At 41.4% G+C, this 12,262-nt stretch overlaps 1 protein-coding gene across 1 annotated transcript in view; it reads left to right on the top strand.

Annotated features, from left to right (window-relative positions):
- The window catches only part of agbl4 (AGBL carboxypeptidase 4), a 335,409-nt gene that overhangs the window by 242,793 nt on the left and 80,354 nt on the right, over positions 1-12,262 (top strand). The window lies entirely within an intron of this gene.

Genomic DNA, 12,262 nt, shown 5'->3' with positions numbered 1-12,262 from the left:
TGTGTGTGTGTGTGTGTGTGTGTGTGTGTGTGTGTGTGTGTCCTGGCTGAAGAACAGAGAAAATGCAATGTTATGCTGTTTGTGTTGTCTTTTTGATGTAGAGGAAAGAATTTTTTGGGAAATATCTGACAGGTAGTGACAGGTAGGCATAAAGTAGGGCCAACGTAAATGGACACCACTGCATATATGTACACAGATTTAAATGTGTTTTGTCACCATTATTTTTTTTAATTGAAACAGGTCCATTTGCATTGCAGATTTAGATATAAATTAAGATGTTAATGGAAGCATAGAAGATGAACTCTGCTGTCCTTTAGAGATTCACAACTCTTTCAGCTGAAATTAGTGCAAGAAAATAAAGTAATGTGGGGAAAAAATAAGCAGATTGTTGGCTTTTTATATCCTTTTTCAAACACAGCAGCTGCACAACATTAAGCTCAGATACAGTATTAACCTGCCCAGGTGTACAGTAAGCTGCAGTGGAGAGATTTGAGGTCAGTGACCTTGCCTGTTCTTGACTACTGTGTGTGGGCGTGGGTCTGTGGATGGCCAGTTGGTGGTTAAATAAAGGCCGTTAGTTGTCAAAGCTCTTTGGCCCTCATCATGCCCCTGCAACCTCGATCTGATCCCCCACCCATCACCACGGGCCTTCCATCCCCCAGTGAGGAGCGGGCTGCTGGTTGGCCCAGGTTTTATCTGCTATTATCTGTCAGATGTTATGCACCCGTGAGCCTGGCTGCCCCTCTGCATGACGGGCGGCTTTGGTCGCTCGTCCAATCCCAGCGGCTCCCCGCTGTCTGTTACAGCTGCAATGAAAAGTTCTCTGGCTGCCTCCGTCTCTGTCTGACAGCTGCCCTGGAGGAAAGGGTAAGAGAAGCACAGGGAAGAGGAGGAAAAGGGGGGAAAATACCATTAAGATGAGCTGTATTCCCACAGACCAAAGCCTGCCCACCAGCCATGTGCTGCAGCTCACCTGGCTGCCAGATAAGTGGAGATTAGAGGAGAGGAGAAGGTGGAAAAGGTATTAGAGGCATAAGAAAAATTCTCTCTGAAACCCGGGGACAGCCTTGATACTTTTAGGATTTCTTGTGTCGTGCCTGACATTTGATGCCGACGCAGAAAGGGCACAGAGGCAGACAGCCCATGCTGCTATTACACAGATAGGCCAATCTGCACTCTTTCATATATTTCTGCTTGTTTGTTCCCTGTAGTCTATTGTTCGACTTGTTGCTGCAACTGTATAAATTACAGTTTAGCGAGTTTCCTATCTAGTTAGCAGAGAATAACAGTCTGGTGACACTGGCAGGATCAATGCAGGTCCACAGCAGGAGGCAGAGTGGCCCTAATGAACTGAATTGACTGGTGCTGAAATATGATCAGTATTTCTCTGGTGGTCATTATGTTCCTCGTGAAGAAGATCAATGTCTCCTGGGTGAATCACTGAGTATGCACAGCATGAAGTCGAGGCCTGCACTGATACCATTCTAAATACTTAATGAAGTATTTATTCACAATAAGCTTTGCCACCGCATGTGTTTGTGCGCCACACACGTCTTTCTTATTTCTGTCTCGCTTTCAGTCAAAGGTCTGTTTTTCAGGCCCCGCAGCATTAGTAACTGATGTCCTTGTATGAGACTGCGCTGTTCATTTCATGGGCTATCACTTTTTAAATTGGTGAATGCCTTCTTCATGGTTGATTAGTAATTCATGCAGAGCTAATTAAGAGGCATAATAAGAGAAAGCCTGGTGAGATGATTCAAACCAAAATAGGAAAATGGTTTTACCCCGGACAGTAAACAGTTGTGATTGATTGTAGCAGAGCGTTGACCATAAAAGACGTTTATGCCTCTCTGAACCCGTCATCGTAGAACCGCACATCCATATCTTCATTTTGCTTGGGGCTACCCCCATCTTGGAGTTTATTTCCAGAAAGTTACCTTAATGATCCCTGGCTGCCTAATGCCTGGCATTGTCACTTTGCTGATTGTGGTGTCTGCATGCTGTGGCTGCCCTGCCAACAATCATCACGCACACACCTGTACCAGCATCTGTCCAACCTGCAGACAGGCACAGGTGTTGCCTTTAGATTGGCTGTCGACGTGCACTAAAGTTACTGCGCACACTTTTTTTCCATCTTCTGCTCTTTTTCTCTGTGCATTTGTGTGTCGCACATACAAACGCACACACGCGGGGCTGTAAACTTTAACTGTCCGTCCATCTGTCCGTTCGTCTTTGGGAGCTCTTTATGATTCCAGGCGCAACACTTCATTCATGACGTGTGTGCCCACAGTCTAATTCCATCATCAGCATCATTACTGCTATTATCCCGTGTCTCCCTTTAATGCAGGCTAATGGATGACCAATAAAGATAGATGAGCCTGGCAGTGTGGAGCTAATAGGCAGGACATGATGTCTGGCTTCTGTCCTGACTCGAGTCTTTAGCCGATCAAATTCCCCCACAGATAAAATATTGCTAAAATATTATCTTGAGTTATTCCTCCGCTTTAATGAATCGCTGTAGCTCCAGCTAATTAGCGTGCCAATAGTTTAGGATAAATCAGAACAGACTTTGTGGGCTTGACTAATTGTTAAAAAAAAGGAGCATTATAGATTTATTAAATAAATAGCAGCTGTGAATTTATTTTCTAACGGTTAAAACTCAACACACAACAATGAGCACAGAGCATTTCACTTTAAACTGTTTTTGTTTAACAGCATTTTCGGTGTGCAGAGGTCATTTCAGACCTAGATTTGAAGGCTCCTCGGTGGCAATAACTTGCAGATATCCTCGGCCCATGTATTTCTGTTTATACATAGAAAGAGAAGTTGCATAATCACATAATTATATATGCTAGAGTTTGTTTATTTTGATAAATATCCCAGTCCCGCTCTTTGTCCTTTGTAATGATAATTTAAACATATTATTTTGTCCCTCTCCAGTCCTCTTACTCTAATAAATTAGAATATTTAAAATTATACAATATTAACTGCTTGGGTGGCTTTGATTTTTTTTTCTTTTGTTCCATATTGTTGCAAAATCCAATAGAAATCGTAGAAAAACAGATCATATGTGAAGTAGTAATCAATACTGAAGAAACGTCATAATCAGTCAGCGGTTCATTGGGGTAAAAAAGTGGATTTAGTTTGTAGGTTTTATATAAATTGCACACGCCATCCTTACAGACTAAACTTATGGTATAAATACTATGTTATCATATTTAGTTTTGAATAAAATATTTGTACATAAAAATGCATTATAGCAAGCAGTTTAATATTTTCAAGGAGCTAAAAAATCTGTAAAGCTGATTAGAGATACCACAGATAATTCAACAATGCAGAGCAATGATAGTGAAGTGGAAGACCAGTGAACATAAAAGAGAATATATTCCTTCAATTTCACTGTCTTCATAGGTGCAGTGCAGTAAAAGTGAAAAATATTTATCTTTGTGCATATTTGTCACACTTATGTTTATTTTCTTTAATATTGTTGAATCATGAACGCTGACATTAACTGAGGCAAGCAAGGACCTGCAGTTCTTTAGATGTAGTTCTGGGTTCTTTTGTGACCTCATGGATGAGTCGTCGAGTAATTTTCATTCACCACTGTTTCGAATGTCCTCGATTTGTCGGTAACTGCTTTCACCGTGGTTCTCTGAATTCCCAAAACCCTAGAAATGTCTTCGTAACCGCTTCCAGACTGATGGATTTCAGTGACTTTGTTTCTCATCTCTTCTTCAGTTTCTGGCACGATTTCTTTCTGATCTTTTAGTCAAGTTCATTTTGTCAGACAGGTTATATTTAAGGGATTTCTTGATTCAACATGTCTGGCAGTAATCAGACTATCGAAGGTGAAATCAGCTTTCAAAAAAGTGTGGTTAATCACAGTTGGCCTATATTTGTATAGCGCTTCACTTAGTCCCTAAGGACCCCAAAGCGCTTTACACTACATCCACCCATTCACACACACATTCACACACAGGTGATGGCAGCTACATTGTAGCCACAGCCACCCTGGGGCGCACTGACAGAGGCGAGGCTGCCAGACACTGGCGCCACCGGGCCCTCTGACCACCACCAGTAGGCAACGGGTGAAGTGTCTTGCCCAAGGACACAACGAGACTGTCGGAGCTGGGGCTCGAACCGGCAACCTTCCGATTACAAGGCGAACAGCCAACTCTTGAGCCACGATCACCCAGTTAATCCTCGATTTAATAAATGGTGGGGGTGGAATGGGTGGTTTATTATGGCCAGGTAGGTTTGGATAACTTGTTTTCCTTAATGAATGAAATAGTCATTTAAAAACTGCATTTTACATTTACTCAGGTTATCTTTGTCTAATATTAACATTGCCCATGTCCACATGCAGATACTGTCGTGGTTGACCCAGCATCTAGTTTTAGGATGTTTCGAGTTTTCTTTGAGATGTGGTTCATGTTGTAGCTCTGTATCTAGTCCTCAGTATAATATTGTTTCTTGTGCTTCTGAGTTTCCCTTTGTTTCCAGCCTGTGATCTTTTGTGTGTCTTTTCTGTCTCCCCAGTCGGTCATGCCTTCATGTTTGTTAATGTCCTGTCACTGTATCAAGTTCTCATGTCTTAGTCCTTATCTCAGTGTTTGTTACTTCCTATTTTATTTTGAAACTCCCTGGTCTTGTGCGTGTTGTGCTTAGTTTTGCTTCCCTATGTCTTGCTAGTCTGATTCCGTTCAGCTGTGTTTCCTGCTGTTTCCAGTCTCCTTAATTACCTGGTGTGTGTATATGTTGTTAGAGTGTCTTTTTGTTCTTTGTCACCTTATCCGCTGTGGTTTTGTCCTCCCTCGGGAGTACGTTCTCCTTATTGAGTTGGAGGTTTGGTTTTCCTTGTTTTGTTACCCTTGTTATTTTGCACTATTAGTTTAATAAAGCCATATTTCAGTTTACCCCTATGTTTGGGTTCTATCTCTGTCGGCCACACAACCAGACTTGACAGATACAATTTCTTTAAATGTTAAATGTTGCCAATTTAGACTGTAAAGTACTATCTTTAGCATGACTTCGACATTTCATAAGCATTTGATATTAACCTAAAGTATACAGGCACATAGTCTTGTCTTTGAAGCATAAATGATGATACTCCTCTCCAAGCTAAAGCATGTATAAACAATTAATATATTTAACTTTACAAAATCTGGAGTTTCAGTTCCAACTGAAAAGTTATTTTTTCACTCTTAAATTTTCTATAGTTTGTACACAGGCTATTGTTAAACGTGCCAGAGTTCCAACTTTGCCTCAGGATATGAGATATCCTCATCTCAGCTGCTGCTTTTATGTATCTGTCATTCACCACTCCGGTATGTCCCGGTAAATATCGAAATCCTGTATACATGTGTCCATCATTACTGATAAACAGCTTTATCATATTTATTATGATTGTAGTTGCTTATTATTATACTGATAAGGAACTTACCAGATGGACTCCAACTAAACTTTCATATTCTTCACTAAATACAAATTTAAAGGCGGTTTTGAGTTTGCCACTTGCGTGCAGTGTTTTCTCACGACGCAGTGCACGGAGGAAGCAGAGGAGATTCTCACAGCTGGTAATAATGAAAACAAATTCAAGTTGTTTATCCTCACTGATATCTTCAAATTAAGGTTGTGATAACAGAGCACTACATAAACGCAAACAGTTACATTTTGCTCCCTATCAGAGAGGGGCCACTCTCCCCATTACAAGTTAGAGTACAATAAGAGATGATTTTCAAGATGTTATTTCAACCCAGAGCAAAGGAAGATTTAAAGTAAGATCTCATCTTAGTTGAGTATATTTCTCCTAGGCAAAAGTGAGCTCAATAGAATATCAGAATTTGATTTTCACCACTTTCTCGAGCTTCTTAATTTCAACTCCTGAGAAACGGCTTTCCTCTCATCTCAGGCTTATCCCAGTGTAAGATCCTGAAATACTTTTTTCCCTCCCTCATTGCACTGATCTGTCTGATCTGTATTTGTCTGAAATAATCAACTTTTAAGATAACAGTACAATCCAAAAGCATACTGGATAGACTTATAAATGAGCTTCCATAGTAACAGAAATTTGTCACAGTGATCAAATTCAAGTCTCGTAGTATGTTTTATCTGTTCACACTTCTAAGACCTATATATAAAAAACATTTTTTATTGATGTATCAGAAATCTAATTATGCTTGTGTGTCATTTAAAATACACATCTGCTGGTATGGTTTTAATAATATTTATTTTCAATTTAAATCAAAGATGTAAAACTTCAGTTTTCATTTATCATTCTCACATTTTTTTCAGCAGTATTGACACCAAACAGTTCATCAACCATACATACATTGTGGAAGCCTTTGCTGAAAAGAAAAGAACAAGGGACAATGTTTCCCTGCCTGTAACAGAGTTACTGGGGCCTCTACCTGGAGCCAGGCAAGCAAGGGTGCGAATACTTGTTTCCCCTTTGTTTGGTGCACGTACATTTGCCTGCTGGGCAAGAGGGTTGTTTCCCTGTGCCTTAAGGTGGGGAACTAGTCCTATTATTTGCAGGTATGATCACATGGGCAATGACAGTGAAACCTTGTGGGGTGTGATCTTAGGAATGGCCTGTCAGATCTGAATCTGAGTGGTGTTACATTGCTGGATTTCTGTGATAATCATAGTTTGTCCAAAACAAACACATTCACTTGGCACTAAGCTCTGTGGCAGGTCAATGATCAGTTTTGTGTTGATATAACTGGAGCTGTAGCAGCACATCTTAGACACTGCGATGTACAGAGTAGCGAAACTGTCAACTGACCACCACCTGGTGGTGAGTTGGGTCAGGGAGTAGGGGAAGATCCTGGACAGGCCTGGTGCTCCAATACATAAAGTGAGGGTACATGAGGTCCCGGTCCTTGAGTTCTTCAACTCCCACCTACAGCAGAACATCAACAGCATTCTGCAAGAGGCTGGGGGGACTGAATACAAATGAACCGTGCACCTCCACTGCTGAGCCACCTTTATGGAGCTGTGACCGTAAGGTGGTTGGTGCAGGTGGTTGGTGCAGGTGGTGGACTCTTGAAGTGAAGGGAGTCAAGATTAAGAAGGAATCCTATCAGACTTGGTTAACCTGTGGGATAGTAGATGCAACTGAAGGGAATCAACAGAATGCCACATTGACAATACCTGAATCAAAAACTTAGGTATGGAAGGTATTCAGAGAGGTCATGGAACAAGACATCAGGAGAAGAAAGCAGTGAGAATCAGAATCAGAGAGACTTTATTTATCCCCAAGGGGCAATTAAGAGAATGTAGTGCTGTTGACTTGAAATGAGGACAGGCCAGGCAGTGGAAGCAATACTTTGAGGATCACCTCAATCCCACTGACGTGCCTTACATAGAGGAAGCAGAGTCTGGTGATGAGGGGATGACTTGAGGTTACCGAGGTAGCTAAACAACTCCTCAGTGGCAGAGCTTCTTGTCGTGGAACTCTGTTAATTATGCTAACAGTCCCTCCAAGAAATCTGTGCTAGAGACTTAGTAAGGGAAATGCTAGAATTTTATTTGTGTTCCTTAACACTAATTAGCAGGTATCTGTCCCTGTGCAGCACACTCATAGAGAACATGGATGCACCTCGTTAATGTGCAACTTCCCAGAATAAGTTACTAATTTAGCTGCCACCTTATTTTACAAATATCAACATTTCTGGCTACAAAAAAAACCAAGATGACGATGTTTTTATTTGTAAAATTTCGGTTTCAGAACAGCACATACGATGGCTGTCACTCTGACTTCAATCAACAATGAGTTATGGGGCTTTAACACAGGATGTACAGTGGGGCAAAAAAGTATTTAGTCAGCCACCGATTGTGCAAGTTCCCCCACCTAAAATGATGACAGAGGTCAGTAATTTGCACCAGAGGTACACTTCAACTGTGAGAGACAGAATGTGAAAAAAAAATCCATGAATCCACATGGTAGGATTTGTAAAGAATTTATTGGTAAATCAGGGTGGAAAATAAGTATTTGGTCAATAACAAAAATACAACTCAATACTTTGTAACATAACCTTTGTTGGCAATAACAGAGGTCAAACGTTTACTATAGGTCTTTACCAGGTTTGCACACACAGTAGCTGGTATTTTGGCCCATTCCTCCATGCAGATCTTCTCGAGAGCAGTGATGTTTTGGGGCTGTCGCCGAGCAACACGGACTTTCAACTCCCGCCACAGATTTTCTATGGGGTTGAGGTCTGGAGACTGGCTAGGCCACTCCAGGACTTTCAAATGCTTCTTACGGAGCCACTCCTTTGTTGCCCGGGCGGTGTGTTTTGGATCATTGTCATGTTGGAAGACCCAGCCTCGTTTCATCTTCAAAGTTCTCACTGATGGAAGGAGGTTTTGGCTCAAAATCTCACGATACATGGCCCCATTCATTCTGTCCTTAACACGGATCAGTCGTCCTGTCCCCTTGGCAGAAAAACAGCCCCATAGCATGATGTTTCCACCCCCATGCTTCACAGTAGGTATGGTGTTCTTGGGATGCAACTCAGTATTCTTCTTCCTCCAAACACGACGAGTTGAGTTTATACCAAAAAGTTCTACTTTGGTTTCATCTGACCACATGACATTCTCCCAATCCTCTGCTGTATCATCCATGTGCTCTCTGGCAAACTTCAGACGGGCCTGGACATGCACTGCCTTCAGCAGCGGAACACGTCTGGCACTGCGGGATTTGATTCCCTGCCGTTGTAGTGTGTTACTGATGGTGACCTTTGTTACTTTGGTCCCAGCTCTCTGCAGGTCATTCACCAGGTCCCCCCGTGTGGTTCTGGGATCTTTGCTCACCGTTCTCATGATCATTTTGACCCCACGGGATGAGATCTTGCGTGGAGCCCCAGATCGAGGGAGATTATCAGTGGTCTTGTATGTCTTCCATTTTCTGATGATTGCTCCCACAGTTGATTTTTTCACACCAAGCTGCTTGCCTATTGTAGATTCACTCTTCCCAGTCTGGTGCAGGTCTACAATACTTTTCCTGGTGTCCTTCGAAAGCTCTTTGGTCTTGGCCATGGCGGAGTTTGGAGTCTGACTGTTTGAGGCTGTGGACAGGTGTCTTTTATACAGATGATGAGTTCAAACAGGTGCCATTCATACAGGTAACGAGTGGGGGACAGAAAAGCTTCTTACAGAAGACGTTACAGGTCTGTGAGAGCCAGAGATTTTCCTTGTTTGAGGTGACCAAATACTTATTTTCCACCCTGATTTACGAATAAATTCTTTACAAATCCTACCATGTGAATTCATGGATTTTTTTTTCACATTCTGTCTCTCACAGTTGAAGTGTACCTCTGGTGCAAATTACTGACGTCTGTCATCATTTTAAGTGGGGGAACTTGCACAGTCGGTGGCTGACTAAATACTTTTTTGCCCCACTGTAGCACTTTAACGCTTGCTGCTGGGTCCAGCACACAGTTCAGTCCCAGATTACCCCAGAGCAGAAGGTGGAGGTGAAGCATAGCTGCAGTTTCCAAAACTTTCAGTGGGTATCTGTGTTTTCTATGCATTGCTCTTTACCTCAAGAGTTTTAAAAGATTCATAAAGCTATTAGCACACAAGAAATCTAAGGTGCACTTAAACAGGGCGCCAATTTACAATAAGCTATGTAACTGTCAAAAACAGAGTTATTATAGTTTTTTTAGGTTTTGTTTTTATTTGCTTTTAAATTTCATTTTCAGTTTAGTTTAATTTTAGTTTCAAGTGTGGGTACGCTCACTTCAGTTTCCCAAATATAATTCTGTTCATGTGGATGAAGCGTTTTCAGTGGGAGAAACGTCTCATTTAAGTGACTTCTTCAGTTTTTTGGGATTTCCTTATCTGGATGATTGAGTTTTTGTTTGTGAATTTGATAACTGGAGTTTGAAATTGATACCGTGGGTGTTTCTCCCCTAAATCTCTGATGCATTTGAATCTGTTCCCTTCATCACGCGGGGTCACCACAGCGGGCAGCTCCACTTTTGATTTGGTGAATTTTTACACTGACACATCCCCAAAAGGAATTTTTGTCTCCTCCAAGGATGTTTTGCTTGTTAGGCAAATATGTAATCACTACAATATAATTTATTTACTTTAGGCACAAGATATAAACCTTTCCTGCATTTTACCATCCTGCCTGCTGACCAGCTGAATGGATCCTTTCTGTTGCCTGCACAGGCAGTCACTGCAGTACACAGCGGTCAACATTCACATTTGTTGACCCTTTGAACGTTGACCACTGTGTCCGCAAGAGCTCCCTAGTTGTGCGCATCACAGCGCTTGCACTGTGCAGCAGCAGACCATTGTACCCCCACACAAGGGTTTCAGCATGAAGTGCATCCCGTGTTCGATGTAAAAGCACCTTGACTAGTCCAAACCACATTCATGCAAGGCTTTCATTAATTACACGTGTTACCACAGTGAAACAGAAACAGAGTGAAGCCTCATGCTCAGCTCTGCATAATATGTACTTGATGCTAAGGTTACACATATCTGAGATCTATATGGATGTCATATATATATATATATATATATATATATATATAATGACTAAGTATAATTACGCACACCCCACTTTTCAGTTATTTATTTGTAAGACACTGTATCTGTTTACCAGGCTTTACAGTTGTGTTTCTTTTGTTATTCCTAAACCAGACAAGAACATTTGTCTTAAATAAGTTTATGAAAGACAGAATTCAGAATCTAATAAGCTTCAGATGTGAAAAGGATTATCGGGTGGGGTGGGGGGCCGGGGGGAGTACTGTAGGCAGCAATTTTTCTTTCTTCTAGAAAGGAAAAAATATTTGGATGATGTAGCTGTTGTTGCTGATGATGATTGCTTGTCCTTTTACATCCAGCTGGTTATCAGAAGGTGAAAAAAGTAAAAACACCTGTGTAGGTTGACCGTGGTAGTTTGTGCTTTTATATATTTAGAACTAAATCAATACGGTGTTGTACATTTATTGGGTCTGCAATATATTGGTAATTGAGACTGGCAACAGTTACAATAAATCTTATTACACCAGTCAGAAACATGACACACATACCGCAAATTCTCAATTATTGATCTCATGTTTTAAACCACAGTCTTTAGTGGATTGCTGCATTTGTGTCCTGTTTTATTACTGCTGCACATCTATTTCTTGTGTTTACAGTATTTAAGGTATGCTCATCGTTTCTCTGAACGGGGGCACCTTTGTTGAAAAAATTGTTTACATTTTCATTTAGCTTCTCCAGGCAGCAGGAATGATATCGTGAGGTTTTAAACACTGGAGATGCTCCAGAAACTGACCCGCCTTATGCTGAAGGGCCCAGCTTTAAGGACGGGAGAGCCACTGAACAGAAGCTCAGATTAACAATAATCCCTTGTTCAACTTGTTGAGAACTTGCTCAAATCTCTCGTCTATCACTCCCATTCCTGTTTTATTTTGCCGGGTGTGCCAGACTGCTCCACTTAGTGTAGACACGCAAGATACCTCTGCCTCAGCCTCAGCCTTCTAAATAACTGTCGGTCCATTCGCTTTAAAATGTGGAAGAATTCAGCTTTTGTAAATGTATAAGGAATGTGTTCAGCTTTGACAGTTCAGCTTATGGATTCTTCACAGAAAAGTGAAACGAGCTGGTCTCTCAAATCAATAACTGGCAGATGTAACTCTGCACTGAAAAGAGTTTCAAGTGCTGCTCCAATAACTGCAACAAAATGAGAGGCGACGTAATATGTTTTTCAGAGTTATTGTCGTTTCTTTGTTTGTTTGGAAATGTTCTTGTATACATCAACAGACTCAGGGACGGGTCACACAGGAGAGTGAACAAACATCACGGGGAAGCTGGCATTTGAAAGAGGCCTAATCACAACTAAACTAAATGCCTGAAACTATGAAATGAAATATCAGACGTGTGTGTGTGTGTGAGGGGGGGGGGGAGCCTCTATATAGTTCTGCATCAGTTACTTTTCAATTACAGCAGCCCAAGCAGAACGAAATTGTTAGTGTCATTTATCGACTGTGGTGCCCTCCATTAGAGTACCAACTGAGAGAAATCCATCCTGTTGTATAACCACCTGGCTGTCTTACAATAACAAAGAGTTCATTTCTGTCAGCTGGCCTTAAGTGTTTTGGGTGTTATACAAGGAACAGATGAGAAGTATACACCAGGAAACGCAGGAAAGCACACAGAGACCAATAAAGTCTAACCAAGCAGGTAATCATCTTGATGGCTTTTCTGAAACAGTTAGAAGACAGAGTGAAATACCAGAGGT

The sequence above is a fragment of the Haplochromis burtoni genome, unplaced genomic scaffold (assembly GCF_018398535.1).
Source record: "Haplochromis burtoni strain Fernald_Lab_line unplaced genomic scaffold, NCSU_Asbu1 Contig_42, whole genome shotgun sequence".
In the NCBI taxonomy this organism is placed as follows: Eukaryota; Metazoa; Chordata; class Actinopteri; order Cichliformes; family Cichlidae; genus Haplochromis; species Haplochromis burtoni.
This window is presented reverse-complemented; position numbering and strand designations above follow the sequence as displayed.